Source organism: Xenopus laevis, chromosome 5L, assembly GCF_017654675.1.
Source record: "Xenopus laevis strain J_2021 chromosome 5L, Xenopus_laevis_v10.1, whole genome shotgun sequence".
Lineage (NCBI taxonomy): Eukaryota > Metazoa > Chordata > Amphibia > Anura > Pipidae > Xenopus > Xenopus laevis.
This window is the reverse complement of record NC_054379.1, coordinates 97,520,393-97,528,560: the sequence shown is the minus strand read 5'-3', so window position 1 is coordinate 97,528,560 and position 8,168 is coordinate 97,520,393.

Sequence of the window (8,168 nt, the reverse complement as noted above, 5' to 3'; positions counted from 1 at the left end):
GATCCAAGTCCAAATATAAAAGGAACAGGGACATACTGGCAAAGAGAAATCGTTTACAGTCCCCTATTACAGCAGAGAGGTACATATAAATCCTGTAACTTACAAAAGTCTCCTATGCTTGAAACTTGAAAACTTTTTATGTTTTCCTGAAGGTTAAGCTATTCCTTTTCAGAATCCCACTCCCATCACACAGTACGTATTTATCTTTAAAACTTAATTTAAAATTGTCATTCTTGCCTTTTTCCTATCATCCCTCTAAGTTTTCTTGTCTCTGAAAGCATAATTCAGCCTGAGACTCATTTTTCTGTAATACAACTGTCGTCCCATTACAATATAAGCAGGACTATCTATTGTTAAAATTAGGTTTTTAATAAAAAAAATATAAAGGTATGGGATCTATTATATATTTAAAAAATGTTATCCAGAAAGTTCTGAAAATACAGATATACAGTTTCCTATTCTGTGCTATGCAAAGGCAATGTGATCCAACATTTTGGATAATAGTTCTTATACTCATACAGTGTAATAATATAACTGCTGGGGGAGATGTGTACAACAGCTAGAACTAGATATTACCAAATCTGATTAGAATGTGAAGCCAAAAAAAAAACTGAAACATAGGCAGAGCCAGAGGTCAAGTAAACATGATGTTACTTTAAATTGCTTTTTCACAGTACAGGTATGGGACCTGCTATCCAGAATGCTCGGGACCTGGGGTTCTCCGGATAAGGGGTCTTTCCATAATTTGGATCTCCATAGCTTAAGCTTTCTAAAAAATGTAAACATTAACTCCAATAGGATTAATCAATGATATCTTAATTGGCGTCCAGTACAAGGTACAGTTTTTTTTATTACAGAGAATAGGAAATCATTTTTAAAATAACGTAATTATTTGTTTAAAATGGCGTCTGTAGGAGATGGAAAAGAAATTACAGATACTTTAGTTTGTGCTGCTGCCACAATGGAAAAGTCTATAATACCACCTCACAAAAATAATTATTAAATACAAAAAATGATAGAAAAGTATAAATAAATGTGAAAACACTCACAGTTCACCTCAGTCCCAAGGTGCAAAAACCAAGAACACTGCATCACAGAGATGTGAGGGTTTCCAAAAAATGAAAAGTCAGATGTAAAAAGTAAAAAATCTTTATTAGGACATGGAGACCTAACGCGTTTCGTGCCTGTGTGGGCACTTACTCATAGGTTAGGTCTCCATGTCCTAATAAAGATTTTTTACTTTTTACATCTGACTTTTCATTTTTTGGAAACCCTCACATCTCTGTGATGCAGTGTTCTTGGAAAAGAAATTACCCTCGCACACCCTGGCCTTCCCGATCTGTACGGCAACCTCAAATTCAGTGTGAAAAGCAGAGAAATCACTGGCACAACTTGGGTTATTTCTAGCAGGGAAAACCCTTGCTCATTTATTGCGGATGCAGGAGATGGCCATCCCGTAATTCAGAATTTTCTGTATAACGGGTTTCTGGATAACGGATCTTCTAACTGTATTTTTAAAGTTTCTGAGTTGCGTAACTATGTTTGGTGAAAAGAGGTGAATGAAATTCATCCTTTTTCTGTTCTTTTACTTTCCCTGTGTAATTACTAGGGATGCACGGAATCCACTATTCAGCTGAATACCGAACCAAATCCGAATTTGCATATGCAAATTAGGGGTGGGAAGGGGAAAACATTTTTTACTTCCTTGTTTTGTGACAAAAAGTCATGTGGGTTCCCTCACCGCCCCTAATTTGCATATGCAAATTAGGATTTGGTTCAGACAGGAATAAGGATTCGGCCGAATCCTGCTGACAAAGGCTGAATCCCAAACCGAATCCTGGATTCGGTGCATCCCTATTAATTACCTTACAACTGTTGGAAATCATTCTTTACACACAAACAACAATGATTTAGTATAATTTCTCAGAAGAGAAACCTAAGATTTTACACAATGTACAAAGCTTTACGCAGAAGGTGTATCCTGTCCTTAATCCCTCTGGACACCAATGTTATCAATGACCCATCTGTGGAGTATCTGTTTTAGCTGTTGATATGTAGGGGGCATTCTGTTTCCAACTGAAGAACAAGAGGGCAGCCTGCTTATAAAGCCCATGCATTCTGCAGTGCAGCTGTTTGTTGTAGGCCAGAAGTTTCTATTTATAAGATATCAGCGTGTCTGGCCACCACATACTGCCAGATCACAATTCATTATACCAGGCAGCAAGCAGCAGTGAACATTACAAGCACTTTCAGAACCCTATACAAAAAAACGAAAGTTAATGTCGCAGGAGGAAAAGGCACAGCATTGAAATTCAAACTGCTAAGTCACTAATCATGCACCTGCTTTAGTTGGCATTCTCAGAAATCACAGGAGCAGACAGGATGCTGAATACCTAGGTTTCCTTGAGGTGTACATCCTGAAGAGCTTCTGTTTATTACTACAAAGCTTACTAGGAGGGAGGGGAGATATAGGATCACGTTACAATGCAGCACAAATAGCACAAGGGTCAGGCCTTACCACATTTCACAACAGCTATAACACACAGGCTGTTGTCAGTGGCTGATCGGCAGCTGTTGTCAGCCTGAGTAATTTTGCTGGCTGAGAGAAGCAGATCTGCTCAGTGCCCCTGCTCCATTGATTTGAATCTGTGTGCGGTCACACACAGGCTGTGAGGTCAGCCCAATTAAGCTGGCTGGAAACAGCTGCTGACAACAGCCTGTGTGTGGTGCACGGGGGAGGGGACGGTGGCAAGGGTAGGCTGGATCCAGGTTTCATGACTGGGGTGTGGCGGTCAGGGACCCTGAGGAGACAGTCCCTGTGGGCTGACACTGGTCAAACTGTTCTGTCTTCCTGTCACCAGGCCAAAAACGTTATTATTTTAAAATGGAACATTACATTAAACTGTAGTGGATGTTTAATAAATCTGTTCCACTAAAAGACTTATTTTTTTTCATACATCTGAAGAAACGGTGTTATCTAAAGTAATCTAAACTTGAAAAAGCAGTCAGCACATAGGTGTGGGACCTGTTATCCAGAAAGTTCGGGTTTTCTGAATAAGTGTTATTTTTGTAATTTGGATCTCCATTCTATAAATCATTCAAACATTAAATAAACTAAATAAGATTGTCCTGCCTCGAATAAGCATTACTTATATCTTAGTTTGGATCAAGTACAAGATACGGTTTTAATATTACAAAGAAAAATAAATGATTTTTTTTTAAAAAATTTGGATTATTTGCATAAAATGAAGTGTTTGGGAAAAGGCCTTTCCGTAATTCAGAGCTTTCTGCAAAATGGGTTTCTGGATAACGGATACTGTACTTATTTTGGTCCACTTTTTAAAGGTTGCTTGGTCTATATTTTATGTATATTTCCCCATGCGCATTCCAATATCTAGACTGGCCATGGTCAGGTTTAAATGTTTGCAACTATTGCCCTACTTTGTATCTGCAATATAGAACATATTTTAAATGAACAAATGTATACATATATAATAATGTGTATTGCTTTCATTATATTGTAACAACGCAACACATATCACAAATACTTTACACAATCTCTCTGCCATTCGCTTGTCAGCGATATAGTAATAGAATTCAAAGTAACTCTGACACGTGTTCCTTAGCTGAAAGGAATCCATGTAAGAATAATGAACATTTGCTTGCAATGCAAACAACAGGTATTTGCACTTCATGGGCATGGTATAAAATGTGTGTTTGTGAGCAGTATTCTTACAAAAGTATTAATGCTTAAATTAAACAGCTGCTTATAGCAAAATAAACAGATGTCTGCAATGTATTCTAATGTCCATAAGAACAGGAAATGTATATAGTATACAATTTAATAGCAATGTACCAGACTAAATTCACTTGTAATACTTTTTGGAGACTTCTATAAAAGTGGGTTTGCTTTAAAGAAATAACACAGCAAAACAAGTCCAAACTAATGAACAAGCTAAGTTTTAGTTCTTAGTTCTCTGTGTCATTTTGTAAGCCCTGTCTAATTTTATCACAAAATATCCAGAATATATAGGTACACAGGCAGATTAAAAGTAATATGTTTTAGTTTTACATTAATTGTTAGGGCTTAAACATGGGCAGAACCAGCAGCTTTAATATGTCTGTGTGTGGATCGTTTAAGAGTTCTGCCATTTGGGTGATGGGATTTTATGTTCCACAAAATACTGGTCTAAACATTTTCCATTATATGACATATATGAATATCTGGACAGTTAACTGTATGAATACGTTTTTAACTAGATTCTCACATAAAGATTTTATACTATAGCCAGCATACGATTGTGTATTTAATAGTATAGAAATGCTCTGTTCGTACCCGCTTCTCTTGATAAAAAGCTTAAAAGGAGAACTAAACCGTAAAAATTAGTATAGCCAAAAATGCCATATTTTATATAATGCCCTTATTGATCCAGGATTTCAACCTGTCACAGGGGGTCACCATTTCGGAAAGTGTCTGCGACATTTACACGCTCAGTGGGCTCTGAGCAGCTGTTGAGAAATTAAATTTAGGGGTTGTCCCTCTGGCAACCTTGATACGTGCAAGCCCTCACATCACTGGTATGCGCTTTGGTGGGGTGGAGGAGCGGATATCCCTATATGCAGATGATGCCTTGGTGTTTCTAGCAGATGCTAAACAATCGCTTGGGGCCCTCCTCAGGATAGTTGACCAGTTTGGAGAATTTTCAGGGCTGCAGGTCAATTGGCAGAAATCTACTTGCATGGCTATTAATGGACAGCAGCCCTCCCCGCACTCTATGTCTCCAGACTTGAAATGGGTAGAGACATTCAAATATTTGGGAATTTGGGTTTCTCCAAACCCGTACAAGTTTAAGGAACTTAACATTGACCCGGTAGTCCAGCAACTGACCATGAACCTTACAAACTGGTCGGGACTCCCACTTAATCTATTAGGACGCATCAATCTCTTAAAGATGGTGGTTCTTCCTAAGTTGTTGTACCTTTTTCATAATTCCCCAGTTCCTTTGCCCCTCAACCTTTTTACCAAACTTGACTCGCTTGTGGGCACGTTTATATGGGGCAACAAACAGGCTCGTATAAGTCTCAAAACACTGACAGCTCCTAAAACACTTGGAGGTCTGGCTTGCCCGCATTTTCTTTTGTACTATCTGGCGGCTCAACTAGTCTATGTAGCATGGAGCCTTAACCCATCAGCTGAGAATGCTGCCTTCCCTATCTTGGCAGAAGCAGCCGGGTCGGTCGAGGCACTCACCAATATTACACTCCGGGGAACTACCCATAGGGGTTGTCCCCCCTCAACTCTAAAGATGCTACCTCCAATTTGGGAAACAGCCCTTAGGTATGACAAAACACGCCAAATTGATATCTCCCCCTACACTCCTATATGGTGCAATCCTAAACTAAGACACTTTCTGACAATACCAGACCCAGTACTTTGGGCAGGATATAATATCAAATACATTGGCCAGCTTTATGGCAGCCAGGGGTTTAAATCATATGAGGACCTGGCAACTGAGTTTAATCTTCCAAGAAACATGTGGTACAGATATTTTCAAATAAGACATGCAGCACTTAGCCAATTTCCGACTGCCCCCAAGTTATCCCTCTCCTTGCTTGAGGAAACTCTAAGGTCACCAAATCAGGGGAAGCTAATATCTCGCATCTATAACACTCTTAATAAACAAAGAGGCAACCCCTATGCACAATGCCATACCAAATGGTTGCAAGACATACCACACTTAGATCTGGATGACTGGGACGATATTACACATTCATATCTGCCTTCGGTAATAGGTAGCAATGACATCCTAATACAATACCGTATGATACATAGAACCTACCTTACTCCGACAAGGCTGCACTCTATGGGCCTTAAAGCAGATTATACATGCTTTAAATGTGGGATAGATCCGGGCACTTATCTCCACACCTTTTGGACATGCCCGCAACTGATCAAATTTTGGGACAAGTTAGTTAATTACATCACACAAATTCTTAATATACCGAGTGTGCGGACACCAGAAGCATGCCTTTTAGGTCTGGTTGAAAACATTACATTTGACAAATACCAACGTATTCTATTGAGGTTGCTGTACTTTTACGCAAGGAAGGCGATTACCCTAGTCTGGAAGCTACCCAGAGCTCCCTCCTTAAAATGTTGGAAATCCCTAGTGAATGCAGCTCTTCCCCTATACAAATTAACATATCTAAGTAGAGGTTGCCCGGACCGGTTTGGAAAGGTCTGGGGCCCATGGTTAGATGAACTTGACACAGCCTCTGTACAGGACAATGGTTAATGTGCTACAAGATATAGATACTGCGTCACTTATGATGCATTGCCTTCGGTCTACCCCCCCCCTTCTTTCCTTCTGTTACCCTTCCCTCTTTAAACCTCCTATCCTCTGTTAAAAAGGTTTAAACTGCTTGTACCATCTCTTTCTGTTTCACTCTAAGTAGGCATTGTTGCAGTGATGAATATGCAGAGATACGTTAGACTGGTGTAAACTTGACCTGTTTAATACTGTTTTTTTTCTTGTGGATGTATCAAGCTTGAAAATAAATTCTTTTAAATTCTGATGCTAGTTGCACTGGTTTCTGTGCTGCCATGTAGTAATTATCCGTATTAATTGCTAACAGAGCAGATTATTACATTCTGATGCTAGTTGCACTGGTTTCTGTGCTGCCATGTAGTAATTATCCGTATTAATTACTGCTCAGCCTTATATTGTGACATTCATATTCTGTGTACTGTATATTTTGCGTTGGCCCCTAAGATCAGTAACTGACAGCAGCACAGAACATGTGCAGCGATTCAGCAGAAAAGAAGATGGGGAGTTACTGGGGCATGTTTAGAGACACAGATCTTTACTGCTAAAGGCTGTGGTTGCCTTGGGCTGGCACAGAAGCCCAAAACATAATGTAAAACATTTCTAGGCTACTTCTTTAGATAAAGCGATACACTAAAAATTTTCTTTTCAAAATATTAATCTGAATCAAAAGTTACATATAGTTCACGTTGTTAATTTTTTGCTGATATTGCTGCTTTTGTAAGTAATTATTACTTGAAGTTCGCAAACCTGACTGTCCCATCTCAGTCTGTCAGTTTGAGTTTCTAAAGCTAACCGACTACTGCTGCACAAATATGGTAGCCCCCTCATAGAGGAAAATAGTAAGAAAGGTAATGTAAAAGTTTTAGGCAAGTACTTTTATGGCAAAATTATAAATATCATTCAAAGATAATGTTATAATAGATATAAAAATAGGTTATTTTCTAGTGTCGGTCTCTCTTTAAGCTTTAGTTCTTTAGTTCAATCGTTTTTAATTTGCTGGGGTCAGTGACCCACATTTAAAATCTGGAAAGAGGCAGAAGAAGAAAAATAATTCATACTCTATAAGAAATAAAATATGAAGACCAATTAAAAAGTTACTAAAAGAAAGACATTCTATAAAATAATAAAAGTTAACATAAAGGTTAGCTACTCCTTTAAGAAAAAAAATGTTCTTTCCTTGACCCCCTTAACAGGTGATTATCTCAAAATGAGATTGAAAAAAAAAATGATAAACATAGGGCAATCATACTATAGGATTTAACTCTGTGCTCTATACTTCCCTAAGTGATTCCTGTATGTTATCGGTGACGTCCACATCGGAAATATATTTTGTCACAGAGTCCTGAGAATAAATCTTAAAAACACACAGATGGGACAATTCTCATGTGGTGAATGTAAGATGAAATCAACCCTAAGGGTAGGACTATATGGACGTTTTCGGCGTGATCCGATGCACTGTGACAAAATGCCTGCGACAAGAATAAGGTAAGTGAATGCATTGTCGCAGCGATGATCCGAGAGTCGCGTTGCCACGGATCAACGCTGCGACACCATGCGACAATGCATTCTTACCTTATTATGCGACAATGCATTCTTACCTTATTTTTGTCGCAGGCGTTTTGTCGCAGCACGTCGGATCGCGCAGAAAACGTCCATGTAGTCCTACCCTTAGGGTTAAACACTCAATAAAAGATCACTTAAAAAACTTTTTGTTATATTTATTGCCCCTGGTAAAGGTTTATGGAAATACAAGATTCAAAAAACGCTGCTGTACATTCAGAATGGTTGAGAATGTTCAAACAGTAGCACATTTTCAAGATCTATTATACTAGTAATCCC